Consider the following 21,886-nt stretch of genomic DNA (forward strand, 5'->3'; position numbering starts at 1 on the left):
AAAAACTCCCATGACCACTGCAACTAAGCTTGAATTAAACACTACTGAAAAGTCTGTGGATATTTCAAGATATAGGGGCATGGTTGGCTCACTTCTGTACTTAACAGCTAGTAGACCAAATATAATGTTTGCTACATGTTTGTGTGCTAGATTTCAGGCTGATCCTAGAGAATCTCACTTAGTAGATATTAAGAGAATTTTCAGATATCTCAAGGGATACTACTAGAAATATGTCAATAGACATCAGTTATGGAACCGATGTCTTCGTCGGTGTAGAAAAAAGTCCCACTTTTTTGATATCGGTTAGTAACTGATGTAAAAGATATCTTTACACATCGTTTTTGTTAAACTGACTGATGTATTAACCATAATTTACAAGTAGAAGCTGTCAGTAGGTGTTGTATATTGGTAAAATTAGAGATTTTAAGCAAGTTAAACATATAATACACAAGGTGTTTACATGCATTTACATCATTTTTCTCACTCAAACTGATGTCTATTACTCTATTTTACATCAGTCAGGGTAGAAAAACGATGTTAAAAACTAGTATAGACATCAGTTTCTTAAGCCTGGACGTTGTGGGGTGTAGACTTTTACAACGGCTGCATGTAAAAAAATGATGTGAAAGATTTTTATAGACATCAGTCCACTTTAGCTAACCGATGTAAGAACCTTTATACACAATGGTGACTAACTGATGTAAAATGTGTACAGTTTTTTTACCATATAGACATCAGTTTTGACATCAGTTTTTAGCCGTTGTGTATAACCTTTAACATCAGTTAGAATAATTACTTTTCGCTGTCGTTGTGTGTTTATTACATCAGTTTTTTGCAAATATAAAGAACAAAACTGATGTTAAAGGTTATTAAAGACGTCATTTTTCTGTAGATACAAACAATTCAACGGATGTTTTTGCTTACTATAGACATCGGTTTTTAGGTTTTTGTCTGATGTGTTATGTTTGTACATTTAACTAGCCAAATTAAACAAACCTCAAGCAAATCCAAATCCAATTGCAAAAAAAAACCAAAAAATACCAAAAGCAGACCCAAAAATGGTCGCAACTATATAATACGTTAGCTCTGTGCCATTGCTACATTCGACCAACAAAATTAAACTACAAATCGCAACATCCACAATCCACAACATTCCAGAATAACTTAGCTACTATATTTACTAATTATCCCCTATATTCCAACTAGCTAGTCCAGATCAACACAAACCAATAGTTATATGTACTAACATAACATTACAAGTACCCAAAATAAAGTTCAAAGATCATCTGATAGAAGGCATTGAAATAAAGGCAGAGTAATGTGGTCGGTCATCATGGTCGATCATCATCGAATACACAAATTCTTGGATATACTGAAGAGTCTCGAACCGCACTTCATCCAGCTGCTCTTTTGTGTATGACTTCCGACACTTAACTCCCTACTTTGAAAATTATACGAAGTCATAAACTATTGCAAAAATTAGCACAAATGCAGATTCTGAACTTGTAAATCGCTACATTCAATTGAAACTGTCAATTAAAGCATACATTCGATAAGAATTTCATTTCCTTGTCTTCGTATATATCTTTCATATATCTCATGATAATATAGCCACATTCACTTCCACCCGGTTGTTTTGGTGATCCCTATTTCTATAATAATAAATAAGTGAATAGTCGATCAAACAATAATAACAATAAGAAAAAATTAAACTACGAAGAATGCATAACTACTTACAATGAGATTTTTAATTGTAGGATTTTTGTTCACACGGCCTATTTGTGCATTGTAAGATCTAATGGCTCTGTACAAAGGAACCAGTAATGTCAAACCCAAAAAATCATAAATATAAATTATTTATATATATTGATAATACTGCATTACCCCACTAAGGCTTCTTCAAGTGCAGTAAAGCGCTTTTGATGAGGCAGCGGATTAAGAATAAATATTTTAGATTCCCAAATCATGATCAATATCCAGTGGTAACTATTTAATTACCAAAAATTAAATCAAAGTGAGAATTTAAAAAATATAAGAACATGTGCATTGTACAATAATTTGTACCAACTATATATCTCACAAAAATTTACCTTTCATTATGAGGCAGGAGAAATATGTGCGAAGGTCCGGATCTCATCCTTGCAATGATATAATTCTGAAAATCATCGTTGAGTTTAAATGTGGCTGATGGATCGAGAAAGACAAACATATCTGAATGTTTTCTTTTACGAACCTCCGTCTGCAAATAACTGCAAAAAAATATATAAGTAGTATGCATTATAATTAGGTCCTCCCAATATATTTTAGATATACGAGACAAGTTTCATCAGCTAATAAAAAACAACTTAATAAAAAACAACTTACGCCATATATGTGGATATGGCGGCCTGGCCAATCATTTTAAACTCCAACAAGGCCATTACGTTCTCATGCAACAAATATATCAATTTCTCGACTCTGAACACCTCTTCACCACATGGAATCTGAATTGAGTCATTAGCTTCTTTCATAATTGTGACTGCATGTTTGTACAACAACATGAAATGCCGAGGAACATTTACACTTGGCTGCAATTTCTTCATCTGGGAATGTATTTTTTGATACACATTTTCATTCTTCGGCGGCTTCCGTGACTTGACTGCTTCATTTTTATTTTTCTACAAAATAAATAAAAGATGATCAAAAACTATATCTAAAAGACATTTCACTCCTTAAATTTCTACAAAAAAATAATAGAGACTAACAATATACAACTATCATGTATACCTCAAGATTGCGGCCGGTGACAGGGGTAAAGATGACCATGTCTTCAGGCCATGCCAACAGAGAACCAACTGCTTGGCGGATTGTCTCTATTTCACCAGCTATTGGGACCGGGACCAAGGCGTTTTCCTTAATGATTCCGTCCACTTGAACACGTACATATCTTGGTTGCAGAGGCACCCCATGTACTGAGCTAGACATTCCATCTTGGGGGAAAACCATACCAAACACAACTACATTCTCAATATTGTCCACTGCCAACTCGCACTTTCGCGGTTCCTAAATTTAAAATTGACAGGGCACATGTTATATTATGTTGTTGTCATCATAAATCAACAATACTTGACTGACCATTATATAAACTATATTTTACCTTTTTTCCGGGAGGCGAAGGCTCCAAATGATCAAGAGCAACACAATCATCTTCATTCTCATCCACTGTCAATTTTTTTTCAATTTTAGGAAATAATTTATGCTTGATTTCATTAACCTCTTCATTTTCTTGTACTCCACAACTTGCTTTGTCAGAAATTGGCGATTGTTATTTCGATGCAGTAACCAATGCTTTCAGCCCAGACTTCATCTCCGTAATCTGTGACATGAACTCCATTTTCGTTTGCTCAAACTCATTCTTTGTTTTCTCAAACTCAGCTTTGGTGATTCTGGTCCTTTTTCCTTTTCTTTTGGCAATTTGAAGTATGCTGTCAGAGTTACAAAACTTACGACTCCCCGAACCCGACCTGAATGCTCGGGAGTATTCAGTACAACAGACAGCACATCTTTACTTCCATGTGGAATGAACTCACCCTTGCGCTTCTTTTCTATCAAGTCATCCTGTTAGGACATAAAAATTAGTATAGAGCACTTGCAAAAAAAATAGAGTACTTGCAAAAATAACACAGAGTACTACTAAAAAGAAAGTTAAATAAAAAACTTACAATTCTTTCAAATGTCTCCTTCAAATCATCATCAATAACAGTGCCCTCTGGGGGTGTACGAGCAATTTTCCAAAATATGGCTGCATCGGGTATTTCATCAGGCTCCAACCGCCCTGCTTTCACCTATTTTTGAAAAAATAAAAAACATTAAAAAACATGCTCCAGTTATGAAAATTATAAAAATAATATTAAATTCTTACTTCTTCTTCTTCCAAGCCGATATATCCTTTTCTTGAGGTTCGGTGCAGATATTTTCGCTCACTTACTCTCTCACTTTACTCTTTGCTAAGACTCTGCATAAAAATCATCATATTGTGAAATTCATATCAAGGTAATTAGTTACAACATGAAGAGCAAAGTAAAGCAGTCTACAAAATAAAGCAGATACTGTTAGGAATATATGTGCATTAGTTTGATGATATGTTTAACAAAACACTTAAGTAGAAGTTTAGTGTTTGTAGCCTCAACGGATAAGACCACTTTGGCTATCCGTTGATGGTGCAGCTTTACTTAGAAATAAGTCTAGTGTTGTAGCACATTTCAGTCTCTGTATTTAAGATATAATTCTCAGAAGTTGAGAGAAAATATAAGTCATGTTGACTACTAGAAGATATGCAAATAGGTAGGCCAATTGTAAATATTCCATGCCTTGTAATTTTGTATAAATGGAGTGGTATCAACGGATAACTTAAAGACCTTCAACAGATGAGAAACAAAGCTTCAACGGATGTCTCTAAAGCTTCAACGGATAGAGCTTCAACTGCTAACACATCAACGGATAAAGCCATCAACGGATGAAGGCTTCAACGGATGTTCTGTTAAATAGCAGTTGATAAGTGGTAGTTGTAACAGCAGACAGAGGCACATGGGTTGTCAGAGATAACTGAAATGTGGAAGCCTAATTTCAGGAACATCAGAAAAAGCAGCCATTCTACTCTAGTACAAAGAGGCAATAGTCAACAAAGTACTTGAGTGATATGGAGAAGAAACAAGTGGAGAACTTATTTTATAATTGTATTTTTATCTTTGTCTTCACTTGTACACTTGGTGATATATAAACCAAGTAGCAGCTAGTAATTAGATAAGAATTTTTCCAGTGCTGTTTAGAAAAATCTTGAGAGAAAAATTATCTAGTTTGTACTAGGATGCAGCTGTGATCAACATCTTGAATCACAGATTTTCTGAAATACCATCTCTGGTGGAACAACAATCCACCAGAAAAGTTTTTAAGGTCTGTTATGTTCTTTACATTAGTGCTTGAATATATCTGTCTGTATTAGCTTAAAGCAATTCACACACTTGTTTATCTTAAACACAAAGCCTTTAAAACTGCTCAAAACTTGAAAAAGTTTAGAGATTTACATTCAACCCCCCTTCTGTAAATCTCATTGTTAGTCCACTAGGAATAACAATTGGTATCAGAGCAAGCTCTTGACACACAAAGAGTTTAAAGATCTTGGAAACTAACAAAGATGAGTAAGAAGGATATTGGAGTAAAAATCCCAGTTCTTGACAAAGACAGTTATCACCATTGGAAGGTGAAAATGCACCTTCATCTACTCTCCCAAGATGAAGGTTATGTAAACTGCATTGAGAATGGTCCTCACATTCCCCACAAAGTAGCCACAGTTGCTACGGCCACAATTGCTGTTGGTCAATCCATTCCAAAACCTAGAGCAGAATGGACAATGGAAGACACAGAAGAAGTCCACAAGGATAAGAAGGCTATGAACATTTTGTTTAATGGTCTTGACAAGGATATGTTTGATAATGTGATAAATTGCATAACTGCCAAAGAGATTTGGGACACAGTTCAGCTACTGTGTGAAGGTACAGAACAAGTAAAAGAAAACAAAATGCAGCTTCTCATTCAACAGTATGAGTATTTTCATTTTGAAGAAAATGAATCTTTAAATGACACATTCAATAGATTCCAAAAGCTGTTGAATGGACTGAAGCTGTATGGTAGAGTGTACCAGGTGAAGGATTCAAATCTTAAATTTTTAAGATCCTTGCCAAAGGAATGGAAACCCATGACTGTCTCCTTGAGAAACTCTCAAGATTATAAGGACTTCACTCTTGAAAGGTTATATGGAATCTTGAAGACTTATGAACTAGAGCTGGAACAGGATGAGGTATTGGAGAAGGGAAGAAAGAAAGGAGGTTCAGTTGCCTTGGTAGCTGAAAATGAGAAAGAATGCAGACAAGAAACTGTGAGATCAACATCAAACTCCAAAGATGGCACAAGCAAATCAGAATCAAGCAAGGGTAAGGAGCAAGTTGCTGAGAATGAAGACAACTCCAGCCAAGATGACTCTGATGGTATTGATGAGCATCTTGCATTTCTGTCCAGGAGATTTGCAAAGATGAAATTTAAGAAAAACACTAGAGCCACTAAACCTCATAAGAAAATGGTGGACAAATCCAAGTTCAAGTGTTTCAATTGTGGTATAAGTGGACACTTTGCAAGTGAGTGCAGAAAGCCAACTTCTGAAAAGAAGATATCTGACCAAGTAGATTACAAAAAGAAATATTTTGATCTGCTCAAGCAAAAGGAGAAGGCTTTCATTACTCAAGAAAAAGACTGGGCAGCTGATGGAGAAGAAGAGGATGAAGATGTGGATTATGTCAACTTGGCTCTCATGGCTGATTCTGAGGAAAATGAAGTTAGTTCATCAAGCAACCAGGGAAAAAGAAGAAATCTATGGTACTTGGACAGTGGATGTTCAAGACACATGACAGGAGATTTCTCCCTGCTCACTGAGTTTAAGGAGAGAGCTGGCCCTAGCATAACCTTTGGAGATGACAGCAAAGGGTTTACTATGGGATATGGCTTGATTTCAACAAGGAATGTCATCATTGATGAAGTTGCATTAGTTGATGGTCTCAAGCACAACTTACTGAGTATCAGTCAACTATGTGATAGAGGGAATACAATTTCCTTCAATTCAGAAGCCTGTGTTGTCACCAGCAAGAAAGACAACAAAGTGGTTCTAACTGGAGTTAGAAAAGGGAATGTGTACTTAGCTGACTTCAACTCTACAGATGCAGAATCTATTACTTGTCTCTTCAGCAAAGCAAGTTCAGTTGAGAGTTGGCTATGGCACAAGAAGCTATCCCATTTGAATTTCAAGACAATGAATGATCTAGTCAAAAAGGACTTAGTTAGAGGAATTCCTCTAGTTGAATTCTCAAGGTATGGTTTGTGTGATGCTTGTCAGAAAGGCAAACAAAGGAAAGCATCATTCAAAAAGAAGCTTGAAACAACAATTGATGAACTATTACAGCTGCTGCATATGGATTTGTTTGGACCAGTCAATGTATTGTCAATTGCAAGAAAAAGATATTTCTTAGTGATTGTAGATGAATTCTCAAAGTTTTCATGGGTCTATTTTCTTGGATCAAAGGATGAAGCAAGTGAAATCATTATCAATCACATCAGGCAAGTCAATAATCATCCTGACTTGAAGGTTAGGAATATCAGGAGTGACAATGGAACTGAGTTCAAGAATTTGTCAATAAGGCTGTTCTGTGAAGAAAATGGAATCATGCATGAGTTCTCAGCTCCAAGAACACCTCAGCAAAATGGGGTAGTTGAAAGAAAGAACAGATCTTTGATTGAGGCTGCCAGAACAATGCTTGAAGAATCAAAGTTACCAACATATTTCTGGGCTGAAGCTGTTAATTGTGCCTGCTACACTCAGAATATTTCTTTGATCAATCAAGCTAAAGGCATGACTCCTTATCAGTTGTTCAAGAGAAGAAAACCAACTCTAAACTTTCTTCATGTCTTTGGATGTAAATGCTTTATACTGAGGAATCAATCTGACCATAAAGGGAAGTTTGATGCAAAGGCTGATGAAGGGATATTTGTTGGTTACTCAGCTGGAAAATCTTATAGGGTCTACAATCTAAGAACCAACATTGTTATGGAATCTGTGCATGTTGTGTTTGATGATAAAAAGATTGATGGACTAACAGATGAGGGACACAATGAGAGACTCAAATTTAACAACATTGAGATATATTGTGATGATAGTGAAGAGGAGATTGATGGAGATGACACTTCAAAAGGGATTCAAAATATGCCCTTGGATAATGCACAAAATTCTGCACCCGTTGATAGAGGCAATGCAGTATCCGTTGAAAGACATAGTGCATCATCCGTTGAAGTACAAAATAAAGCATTCGTTGATCATAGTTCATCAACGGATAATCGATTTACATCATCAGTTGATAGAACTCCAAATTCCCTACAAAGAACCAACAACTCGGGGGGAGTTTCAACTAATCAACATTCTGTCTCACATCATGACAATACTGAGGCCACCTCATCTAGAGCACATCTTCCACCTCAAAGGAAATGGACCAAGAATCATCCCTTTGAACTGATCATTGGTGATGCATCATCTAAAGTGCAAACAAGAAAAGCTACTCAAGATGAATGTCTGTATAGTAGTTTTCTATCTCAGGAGGAACCTAAGAAAGTGGAAGAAGCTTTATTGGATCCAGATTGGATATTAGCTATGCAGGAAGAGCTGAACCAATTTGAGAGAAATAAAGTTTGGAAGCTGGTACCCAAACCAAAGAACAAGAGTCCTATTGACACAAAATGGGTATTCAGAAACAAGATGGATGAAAATGGCATCGTCATAAGGAATAAAGCCAGATTGGTTGCTAAAGGCTATTCTCAACAAGAGGGAATAGATTTTGATGAAACATATGCTCCTGTTGCAAGACTTGAAGCCATCAGAATTTTTCTAGCCTATGCAGCCCATGCCAATTTCAAAGTCTATCAAATGGATGTCAAGAGTGCATTTCTAAATGGGAAATTGGAGGAAGAAGTCTATGTAAGTCAACCTCCAGGGTTTGAAGATCCAAATTTTCCAGACTATGTGTATTATCTTTTGAAAGCACTCTATGGACTGAAGCAAGCACCTAGAGCCTGGTATGAAACCCTATTAAAATTCCTTTTGGAGAATCACTTCACTAGAGGTACTGTTGATAAAACTCTCTTCTTTAGGAATGTTAATGGCTCTAGTATACTTGTTCAAATTTATGTAGATGACATAATATTTGGTTCTAAAGATAATAAACTTTGCAAAAAGTTTGCTAAGCTAATGCAAAGTAAGTATGAAATGAGCCTGATGGGAGAACTAACCTATTTTCTTGGTTTACAAGTTAAACAAGTTAGTGATGGAATTTTCATTAGTCAAACTAAATATATTCATGATCTTTTAAAGAAGTTTGACTTAATGGAATGTTCATCTGCAAAAACTTCCATGGCCACTGTCACCAAACTTGAATTAAATAAGACTGAAAGGTCTGTGGACATTATAAGTTATAGAGGCATGGTTGGTTCACTTTTATATTTAACTGCTAGCAGACCAGATATAATGTTTGCTACATGTCTGTGTGCTAGATTTCAAGCTGATCCTAGGGAGTCTCACTTAATTGCTATCAAGAGGATTTTCAGATATCTCAAGGGTACACCAAATTTAGGTATTTGGTATCCTAGAGAATCTGGCTTTGATCTAATTGGTTATTCAGATGCAGACTATGTAGGTTGCAAAATAGACAGGAAAAGTACAACAGGCTCCTGCCAATTCCTGGGAAACAAGCTTGTATCATGGTTTAGCAAAAAGCAAAATTCAGTCTCTACTTCTACAGCTGAGGCTGAATACATTGCTGCTGGAAGTTGTTGCTCTCAAGTGTTATGGATGAGGAATCAACTCCTTGATTATGGACTTCATGTTGACAAAATTCCTATCTTTTGTGACAACACAAGTGCCATAGCCATACCAGAGAATCCTGTGCAGCACTCAAGGACCAAGCACATTGATATCAAGTACCACTTCATCAGGGAGCATGTCATGAATGGTACAGTGGAACTACATTTTGTTCCAAGTGAACAACAAATTGCAGACATATTTACCAAGCCACTTGATGAATCAACATTCACAAGATTGGTAAGTGAGCTAGGTATGCTTAATTACTCATAAAATTTATGTCCTTATTACAATTTGAATTGAAGCCTGAAATGTATTAGTTTCTAGAACAAATTTGACTTTTTAACACAGATTATTCCATCAACTGGTATTTCCTATCCGTTGAAAGTCAAAATTGTTCCATCAACGGATGTTCATTATCCGTTGAAAGACATATACATTTCTGGAATTTTTATCCGTCAACGGATAAAACTGAAGTACCTTTCAACGGATGACAATTTACTTTATCCGTTGAAATGTCACATCAGTCGATTCAGGTGTCTTACAGCCGTTGATTCTATTTTCTTAACCGTTGATACTCATACATACAGCTGTATGTATTTGTTTTAAAGGTAGTTTTTAGAATACTTACAGTTTATTCTTAAACGGCTGAAACTCACTTACATATATTTATTGTTTAATCTTTTATTTATGCTTTTTAATTTGAGAAAGTATATAAGCCCTTCTGATTTTTCATTTTTACTTTACGCTTTCTTGAAACTTCAAAGCTTTTACCATTTACTCTCTGCAAAACCTTCAAGTTATTCTCTGCAATTTCTACTTACAACAATGGCACCAGTAGTAAAAATTATGTCTCAATCTGGGTTCATCTATGAGAAGAACAATTTCATAGCTTTGGTAGCAAAGAATGAAGCCCACTCAGATTATCACAAAATGATGGACTTCATCAAAAACTGTAAACTTAGCTATGCAATGCTGGAAGCCCCAACGATTTACTGTGAAGTAGTTGAGGAGATTTGGACAACTGCTGAGTTCAACTCCATAGATATGACCATCTCTTTCACTCTCAAAGGTAAAAATCACTGTGTTAACTGTGATGATTTACTAGCATGTTTTAAATTGCCTGAGAACAATGTCATGACACCACACACTGATAATGATGTATCCAGCATGTTAGATTCCATAGGTTATTCTCTTAACTCTGCTAGTTTAGGGAGTATTAAAAGAAAAGGCCTTATGAAAGAATGGAGTTTTCTTGGGGATGCCTTTATCAAGGTTTTCTCTGGGAAAATTAGTAATTTTGATGCCATAACTTCATCTCTTGTTAATATGCTCTATATGCTTGTTTCTGATAGGTATTTTAACTTTAGCAATTATGTTATGCTAGAATTGGGTACTAGATTAGGTAACAAAGCTAATAGACCTAATAACATCTATTATGCTAGATTCTTTATGTTATTGGCTAACCATGTTGCTGAAGGTTTGGTCATAACCAATGAGAATAACAAACTCAAGTGCTGGGCACAAGAGAAAAGAGTTCTTGCAGATTTATTGAGAATGGATCTCAACAGCAGTGTACCATTGGTATATTTACCAATCATGGATGCACCTCAGGTAAGTGAGGTAATTGTTTCTACAACTCCTACTTCTTCCAACCCCTCTATTTCTTTATCTTCTAGTGTGCCCATGGAATCTGTGACAATGCCCCAACAGATTCCTACCAAGGTCACCAAAACTAAAATTTCAAAATCAAAGACAAAGAAAACCACCTCTGTTGTTTCTCAAAAGACAACAGTTTTAACACCTACCCTTAACCCTGAGGGGAGTGAACAGGGTGTGAGTGGTGAGGGGAGGGGTGAACATCAAAGAAACCCCCAGGATAAGGAAGGAGAGATAAGTGTTTCCCAAGCTAGCCAAGCCACAGTTTCTCAAAAAGCTGTGGTGGTTGAAAAGGTTACTAGCACATCCCTAGCTGCATTCTCCCAAAAGGATACAACTATCGAAAATAGTTCCCAACCAGGAACACAGAACAAACGAGGGAGGGACACAGAAGCCAAACACTCACCAACAAAAGCTTTTATTAGAAGAAAGAGGGCTAGAACCCAATCTTCTACACAGGGTGCACACACTGCACAGATACATCCATTTGTATCTATGCCTTCTCAAACTCAGTTTGATGTGGCTCCAATAAATGTGGAGTCACAGCCCCATTCTCTCACAATTAACACACATCAATCAACACACACTTCATCACCATCTCTGTATGTGGATATGTTATTCCCATCAATTCCTGATTCTCCCTCTTTACAACTCAGGGAGGAGCCCCACTCAAAAACAGGTGATCATCATCTTTTAGATGATTTGTTAGATCATCCGCAAATTCTTTCAGATGTAATTGAAGGATCTGTGTCACCAAAACTCAAATCAATCCACACAGATTCAACAGTTATATCACTTTCAATTTCTACTTCTTTTCCTTCTTCAACGGATATCACTCATCCGTTGACAAGTGGTTGTTCTTCAACGGATAAGCTTAACAACAGTTATCCGTTGATACCATCAGTGTCACCTTCAACGGCTATTCCATATCCGTTGATAGTCTCTACACACACAACTGAAACAATTCCAAGTGTAGAAGACATGATTACTGTACAATCACTTTTAGGACTGAGGGAAGGGAGTGACAATTTGAGTGAGAGGCTGGGTTGCTCCCAGGCAAAAGGAGAGATTGAGAGCTCAAATAAGCATGCTATTTCTTCCAGCATGGCAAAAGTAAGTGAGAGGAGTACCACCTTAGTAGGTGAAGGTGAGGGTGTGAGGAGTGTGAGCCAGGGGGAGCCCCTGATGCAAGAATATAGAGAAAAAGAGAGAAAGGCAGGTACAGCAGATATAAGGGTGGATCCAGCCATTGCTAATGAGTCAATGATTGTGGATGATGCTGAAAAGGAAAGACAATTTCAGTAACATTACAAAGCTGTAATTGATAACATTTCCTTGGATGCTGACACTTTTACTCATCCTGTGTCAGCCTATCATTTGTTGGCTGCTCAGGGCAATGAGGAGGCAGAAAAGACACTACATCTATTACATACAACAGAATCTCTTCAAAGGGATAAAGCTGCTATCAACAAGATGCCTTCTATAGCTGGTGAGTCATCTAAGGAATTTGGAGTAAATTCTGATGATGATGACTCTGTTTCTTTTGATGGAAGCATGAACTTAGGGGGAGATGAAAGCCCTAGTTCTATTCCAAATTTACCTGAATGGGCCTTGACAAAGGAGTCTACACCAGGGCAATTCAATGTCTCCTTAGTCAAACAAATCAGTACTATCCAACAGGCCATTCAGAAAACTTCATATGCTGGTACCAAGGCAATTCTTACAGCTCACCTGGACTCACTGCATCTCATGAAGTTGCAGCAAGTAAGCCAGACTTAGAGTGTGGATGAACTCAAGAAGGATATTGCTGACTTGAAATCCTACAATTCTGAAAAATTGGATTCAGTCATGCCCTATGGTACAATGAAGGACTTATTGTTGAGATTGAAAAAGGATTCAAATACTGAAAAGAGGCTGGCTAAGTTAGAAGACAGAGTCCAAGTTATTGAAAATTCTGTGGCCAGCATTCTTCACAACCAACAATCTCAAACAAGTCTACTTATGCAGCTGGCAAAGGCACAAGGCTTGACCCCTCTCTTTGATGATAACAAAAAGGGGGAGAGAAAAAGGGAAGGGGAAGGAGAGCCATCTACAAAAATCCAGATATCTAAAGTGCTAGTTCCTGCCATCACTACTTCTCCAATTATACAAATCAAAGGAAAGCCTGATGGAATTGACCTAATCCAGCTAGCAGCAGCTGAAATTCAAGTGAAAGAGCAAAGGAGGAGAATTGATGAAAGGGTGCAACAAATGTTTGGCTCAACACAAGATAAATCAATATCTGTGAAACATAGCACAAAGGTTGAACCAATCATTATGGAGCACAAGCCAGAAAGGAGGAATAAGGTTGGAGAGACTTCTTTCAAGAATCTAAAACCTATGGTTCTCAAGCCCAACACTAGATCCAGCAAGGACTCCACAAAGAACCCCCTAGACTTTGCTCAGATGAAAGAAGTGGACTTTCCTCTTCCAAAGCCTGATGAAGACAAAGTTTTGGGTGCTAACATCAAAAAGCTAAAGGAGACCAAGGACATAGTTGAAAGAATGAAAATGGCCATTATCTTTAGAGAGGGAAAGAGTATCTGTGTGATGCAAGGACATCCCAAATTTCCAAAGGCTAAGAGGGAAGAAACCAAAAGGTTGAAGAAAGAAGCTGAAAAACTCAAGGCTGACAAAAGAGCACAAGCAAAGCTTGAACAACAGCTAAAGTCAAGTCAAGTTGAAGGAGAGAAAGGAATTGAAGTCAGGGGTGAAGACAAGATTGCAAACCTAGATGAGGTTTTTGGGAGTATATTTGGTGAGAGTATGGAGGAAAGAGAGGAATGGCAGAAGGGAAACAGAAGAAAGGCCAAGGCACATAGAAGGAGTGAAGATAACACTGAAGAAACTAAATCAATATCTAAACCACTACCTTCCATACCTGAACCTTGTGTTGCTGATCCCACTATAAACATCCATGGTGAACTAATCATCCCAAAAGAGGAACCTATTGATTGGGACACCATCAAATTGCCTACCTTTTTAACCACTCTTCCACTACCAAAGAAACAGAAAAGAAAATCCAAATCTACACCTCCCCTAACCTCTAAGAAATTCACTCAAAAACAAAAACCTAAGCCTATGCCACCCATTTCTAAAGATGATTATGTTCACATCTGTGACATAAAAGAAATTTCAGACATTGAACTCTATCTGGATGAGCTGGAGGATGTAAGGGGAATAGCTGCCTATAGACAGCTACCAGAGAGATTGGTGTTCAGATACAAAGGAGCTGGGGAAAGAACATGGCCTCTCTACAGGATTCTGAATGAAGGCTACTCTACCTTGATCAGAGTCTTTTCAACCATACAAAAGGATTCTGGCTTTACCAGGACTGCCAAGACTGAAATTCTCAACAAGATTGCCAACATAAGGAAAACTTGGAGGGAGCCCAATGCTTTGCCTAGAACCTTACTCATTCAAGAGAGGGGAACTACAATTCACAAATCACCTCATTGGTTGATGGAATTCAGAGATGATAAAGGAGTCAGAAGATTTTTCAGACTTGAAGACCAACTCAAGATTGCCAGCAATGAAACTCTCAAGGAAATGCAATCTAAGTTGGATATCAGTGATGAAGATGAAGCTGAATTCTACAGACAACTCCAACTCCAAATTGAGGAAAATGACAAAGGGATAGGAAAGAAAACAAGGGAACAAAGAAGAAAAAGATGATTTGCTCAGACTAAAGGAGCACCCTTGGAAATTCTGTAAATCTTCAATTACCTCCTAGTACATACACTTTTGTAGCACTTTTAAATTTCTACTTAGTTTCAATTCATATATTTGTGAAGTGTTTTGTTATCATCAAGTTAACCCTGAATTTATGTCTACAATTCTTATAGACATAAATAGGGGGAGATTGTTAGGAATATATGTGCATTAGTTTGATGATATGTTTAACAAAACACTTAAGTAGAAGTTTAGTGTTTGTAGCCTCAACGGATAAGACCACTTTGGCTATCCGTTGATGGTGCAGCTTTACTTAGAAATAAGTCTAGTGTTGTAGCACATTTCAGTCTCTGTATTTAAGATATAATTCTCAGAAGTTGAGAGAAAATATAAGTCATGTTGACTACTAGAAGATATGCAAATAGGAAGGCCAATTTTAAATATTCCATGCCTTGTAATTTTGTATAAATGAAGTGGTATCAACGGATAACTTAAAGACCTTCAACGGATGAGAAACAAAGCTTCAACGGATGTCTCTAAAGCTTCAACGGATAGAGCTTCAACTGCTAACACATCAACGGATAAAGCCATCAACGGATGAAGGCTTCAACGGATGTTCTGTTAAATAGCAGTTGATAAGTGGTAGTTGTAACAGCAGACAGAGGCACATGGGTTGTCAGAGATAACTGAAATGTGGAAGTCTAATTTCAGGAACATCAAAAAAAGCAGCCGTTCTACTCTAGTATAAAGAGGCAATAGTCAACAAAGTACTTGAGTGATATGGAGAAGAAATAAGTGGAGAACTTATTTTATAATTGTATTTTTATCTTTGTCTTCACTTGTACACTTGGTGATATATAAACCAAGTAGCAGCTAGTAATTAGATAAGAATTTTTCCAGTGCTGTTTAGAAAAATCTTGAGAGAAAAATTATCTAGTTTGTACTAGGATGCAGCTGTGATCAACATCTTGAATCACAGATTTTCTGAAATACCATCTCTGGTGGAACAACAATCCACCATAAAAGTTTTTAAGGTCTGTTGTGTTCTTTACATTAGTGCTTGAATATATATCTTTCTGTATTAGCTTAAAGCAATTCACACACTTGTTTATCTTGAACACAAAGCCTTTAAAACTGCTCAAAACTTGAAAAAGTTTTGAGATTTACATTCAACCCCCCTTCTGTAAATCTCATTGTTAGTCCACTAGGAATAACAGATACCTCCCAACTTTCAGAGCTCCTCGTTGCAACAAACTTTTTCCAAGCGTCCTTACCAACATAGGCATACTTTTTAGGGGGATTCCTTAATTTCTTTTTCTGTCCAATAAAAGGCTTCACATACTTTGAGGTTAGTGTAGACTTGAACTGCCTCCATTTCGTACCTGCCGACATTAAAATCAAGCTCTCACTCTCTGGAGCCACTTTGAATGTATCCTGGAGGGCAAACAAGTTACATACTTAAATTATCAGTCTACAAAATACCTCTCAACATGGAAAATTAAAGTGATATGAATAGTTTTGAGGTTACCCGAATATCATCCCATATCTTCGCTTTTAAATTAGGGTCAACTTCTGGCCAAGATGGAATATCAATGGGGACCATTGTCCTGGCTAGCATTCCTATATATGATTGCAATTTGTGTCTTTCATCTCCCATCGGAATTCCAAGCTTATTGTACCTGATTTTGAATTTTTTTACCTTGAGCTCTCTTCAAGACCACTTTGTGCATAGCACAAACACCTCGCACACCTCCATTAATCCTTTTTTTTGATTCCGTGCTTGTGACTGGTGTTTATGGACCACTATCATGTTGAACATCTCCACATGGGGCATCTGTTGCTTTTGGGGCTGCTATTGTAGCTTCTCCAATATTTTCTGGTTGAGATGTCAATGGTTTTTCCTCCACTTGCTTCTCCATGTTGTTATTTTCATTTGTTAATCATAAATTTGACCTTTTCTGCTTCTTTGCCATTTTATGCAAATCCCTGAAATGAAACATGAAGCTAATTAGCTATCATTTACATGCTTTTGCTGGAAATAAAATGTATATAACTAACAATATGATGATTTTTATGTAGAGTCTTAGCAGAACACATCTTCTAACCATTTTAATGATTTACAACAAAATTAGCTATCATTTAAAGTGTTAGGTCACACACACTGTAGAAGGGGGTTGAATACAGTATTTACTACAATCAAATCGAATTAAAGAACACAAGTAACAGAACACAGATTTTATTCAGCACAATAAACTTTGTTACAATATGGAACTGTCCTCCTTCAGTGATGAACAAATTATCACGAGAGCTGCTAGGGTTACAATGAATAATTTTTTCGATAATGATAACACATATAGTATAAACCCTATGCCTGTGTTTATATACTACACAGTTACAAGAAAATCTTCTAATTGATATTGAATATAATTCTACTTCCTAAAATATATCAATCAGTTATCTTTTCTTCCAAGTATTCTATTCTTCATAAAATTCCTTCTTCATGCATATCTCTTCTTGTGTTTGTCTTGATCTTCTTTCCTTTCAATCAGCCGCCTTCCTTATCTGAAAGTCTCCTTAAGTCCTGATATTATCTCCTGATAAATATCTCCTGATAACTTAAGTTCTGATATCTTAAGTTCTGACTTCGGTATAAGTACTGATTTCCAGTTAAGTACTAATTTGTTCTATTTAAGTAAGATCTGAAAACTAAACACAAATCATATTAGACATGACATTATCAAATATATTTACAATCTCCCCTAACTTGTAAATTAGCATAATATACAAGTTTAACAGATATTTGATGATGTCAAAAACATTAAGTACAAATGCATGAGAATTTGACTAGATAACTACAACTTACAGTCCTTATAGCTTTACCATCCTCAAGATCTGATATCAGCTTCAGTCTGTATACACTTCAGAATTTAAGCAGTTTTAGATCTTCGACTTGGCTTCAATTTCTAATCTCTATGATGTCAGGAGTTCTTATGAGATAATTCTTTAAAAGACATCTCTCAGCATATTCAAGTTTATTAACCATCCTCCTTTTAGCATTTTTTAATTCAGCTGTATCTTCACCAGTTTGAAAAATAGCAGCCCTGAGATCATTTATTTTAGCTTTCCTTATGTCCTGATCAAGTCCGATCAGATATGCTTTGTCAGACTCTAGATTGAATTCCACATCCTTATAACCCAGAAAAGTAGTTATGATCTTAGCAGTGTTAGGCTTCATTTCAACAATATCACCTTTGTGATCTCTGTACTTGGGAAAATATGGGCTGTCAGACTTTACAGAGTAAAGCTTCTTCTATCTTTGAATTTGTGACTTTAAATAATCTGCAGCACCATTTGTAGATCTATTTTTCACTTGAAGTAAAAATATAACATGTTCCAGTTCTTCAAAATACTTCAGTGGAATAGCATTCTTCCTGATCTGGAATACCCTACCATCTGTCATAAAATATAACATGATGTGTTCTTTCAAAACAGAATGGTAAACCATTTGTACAGATTCAAGTTGATTCAATCTTTCAGGAGTTGCTCCTACTCCTGGTTCACTTAAGGAAGTTGGATCATTGGTAGTGTTGTGTACTCTTCTTTCATCAGAACTACCCAATCCAGATTTATCTCTTGCTTCTTTTCCTGTAACAACTTTTGCTTCAAAACCACTTGATGTAGTCTTCAAAGGTTGAGTCTATTGAGCTTTGGTGAATCCTGGTAGGAGTATCTTTGAAGGTTTAACATGAGTAATGTCAGAGGTTTCCTTTTCCTTAACTTCTGATATCAAGTCAACTTGAGCTATGTCAGAGGTTGCTTGTTTCACTGTCATATCAGAACTTACTACATCTTGACTCTGAACAACATGAGCCATGTCAGAGGTTGTTTGAGAAATATTCTTTTTCATCAGAGTAAGACTAGCATCTTCTTCATCAATTATTTCTTCATCCATGACTGGCATATAAACCTTTACAGGTTCATCAACTTTTTCTTTGCCTTTAGACCTTGGATCTACTTCCACTTGTGATTTAGCTTTGGTTGCCTCAGAATTTGTTCTTTCTTTTATCACAATACCCTTAAGCTTTGGAAGTTTCTTTTCAACAACAGAAGCTTTAGATTTTGTCTTGACACTTTCTGCTTTGAGTCTAGCTTCTTCTTCCTTTAGACTCTCAAAGTCCATTCCTGGATTTTCTTTAAGAAATAATTTCTTTGAAATTTCTTCATCAAGTTCCAGATGTTCACCAGAACTTGTCCTTTTACCAGTATCAGAACTTATTCTTCTCCCAGTATCAGAATTTATTCTTTGTGCAGAAATTTCAGTTGTCTTTGATGAAGAACCTTTGCAACTTTTGCCTTGACCATGACCTCTACCCTTATCAGAGTTTCCCTGGTCATCATTTACATCATCCTTTCCCTTCAGTGTCTGAATAGATTTGCATTTGGACTTAATCACTTTCTCCCCCTTTTTGGCATTAGCAGGTAAAAGAAGAGAGACAAATAATTCCAATGAGGATTGGATCTCATTGAGTTGAGGTTGATGAGAAGCTTGATTCTTTAGAATTTCATCAATCTGAGTTTGTTGCTTCTCCTGAGTTTTCTCAATGTAGGCAATTCTGTCAAAGGCAGGCTTGAAAAATCTGTTCTTTTCAAGTTTCACATTCATATCTTGCTGGATCATGGTTTCTTGAATTTTATTCACCTTGGCATGAGTTGTTGAGTGTTGACCTTGAAGGTGCCTAGTACTCAATGCGGTAACTCTCAGTTGTGCCTTAAAATCATCATTTATCAGCTTTTCATCAGCTTTTTCCAGATGCTCAACAAGAATATTTTCAGAAGGAACAAAACTAACTGTGTTCCATTCCTTAGTCCACTCCTTTCCTCTAGGAGTTTCACTCCAAGGTACTGGTGTTTCCCCTCTAACAAACTTCTTGACTAAATCAGCTTTATTAACTGTTTGTTGAGGTGCATGTCCTGATGGACCAGCTGCATCAGCATCTAGATTAGTAGCAGCTTCACCAGTAGTTTCAGCATTATCAGCATCAGAACTTATAGATCCGGCAGTATCAGCATCCTCTGATAGAATAGCAGTATGTGAGGCAATCGAGGTTTCAACATCATCCTCTAAATTTTGATCTGCAGCTAAGTTCTGATCAACAGCCAAATCTTGATGCCCACCTAAAGTATGATTTTCATCATCCAGATTCTTAATTGGTGTAGTTGGAACATCTTCATTGAAATCAGCATCTTGAATTGGTGTTGTTGGTGGAGTGAATTGAGTTGCTGGAGCTTCCAAGATATGAATATCAATTTCAGCACTTGTACCTGGGTCTTCAGTATGTACTTGTTCAATTATAGGTGACACAGGAGGTGTAGGCACTCTGTCTTAGGCAGTTTCTGGTTGTGCAGAAGGAAGTGATTCAATAACAATTGGTTCTGTTGGGATCAGAGATTCCTGACCCCCTTCCTAAGCTACTTCCTTATCTTCTGAATCTGACTCAACTGTGTCCCTGTGAGCTCTTTGCTTTTTTATTTTCTTCAAGAGTGGAGACACTATAGGAGCGTTATTATCAAGATTTAGCTTTCTAAGCCTTTTGAGAGGCCTAGAACTCCCAGTTATAGTATCTTTCTGAGAAGAGACCTTCTCAGCTTCTACAACAATAGGTTCTGAAATAGGAACCTGTTCCTCCAATGTTTTCTCAAATCATATAAATTTATTATTGACCATTATTAAATCAAAACATTCATCACAGGATAAAATTTAAAATTGATGAAGTAAAGATTAACAAATTGCAATTAAAACATGCACAGTCACATAATTTGAGAAACAAGGATCAAATCTTGCAATTAAATAAAATTTCATTCACATATCAGATGATTACATTTGATGAAATTTATCAATTACATGCACAAGTACAAGATAGACCTAATCTTAGAATCTTAACATCAATAGCCTTAGTCCTAGTCTAAGAAGACATAACGACTAGCTTCTTCTGCTGCTGACGAAGAGCACTGCAAGAAGAATGATTCGTTCTTGCTGATGGAGAGCTTCTCTCATTTCCTCTTCAGGACGATCACAATGGAGATGATAGTCCATATAAAAGAATAAGAGGTTTGTGTGAACCTCTTGTGGAACTGAGTTCCAGATCTCTTCAGGAATGACAGTGACATGCCACTCCTGGCACCAATCATCACAACTCAACTCGATATTAAAAGTATCATAGTTCAGGAGCAAGTTGAAATGAACCATGTTTTTGATGAGTTTTAAAAAAAATGAGTTTGTGAGAAAATGAAAGATGTATTGGCTGGAATGAGTAGTTGGTTTAAATAACCAATAGAATATCAAGTGACGCAAGAAATATTAAATAGTTACAAGTAAAAGTAATGATACCTCGTCTCCCTAAACGAATGTGTAATAATAACAGTCATTAAGTGATCTAAAGCCATAGTAAATGAGCACGGGAAATAATAACAATTACTGTGCACATGTAGGTTTTCAAGACATACACGCTAATCACTAACCCATAATGATTATGACTGATTTATCTCACATAAACCAATATTCTGTAAAAATATGACCGTTCAAGTAATGACCAAAAATAGACCAAGTAAATAAATACCGCCACGTCAGCATCAGAACTTGATTATTATCAGGATTTAAAAGTCATCAGAATATGGCTCCTTTACTCGAAAAGTGAATGTTTATTCCTGTAATTCTTCGCACAAATACTGATATGGGTTCAACATAACTTAATCATCAGAACTTCCATCAAAACTTGTCCTCATAATTTATGCAACTGACACTTAAACTGTTCATCTAAAATAATATTTATCACCACAGTAATTTTCATCATTCATATGGAGTGTACGTGTGTGCATTAAGCTAAATATCAGACAAAGAGTAAAGTCTGATTCACTTCAGTACATCTTAGAAATAAGGCATAACTAAGAACTTTGCTCAAAATCTTTCATTATTTTGAAGTCTACTATAGAATGAGTTCATGCATGAGTCCACCTCAACTATTTTGTGCTCATTTTATGCATCTTTTGAAATTCCTTTTTACAGTGGCTTCTTAGTGTAAATGAGTC

The sequence above is a fragment of the Apium graveolens genome, chromosome 10 (genome assembly GCF_009905375.1).
Source record: "Apium graveolens cultivar Ventura chromosome 10, ASM990537v1, whole genome shotgun sequence".
Lineage (NCBI taxonomy): Eukaryota > Viridiplantae > Streptophyta > Magnoliopsida > Apiales > Apiaceae > Apium > Apium graveolens.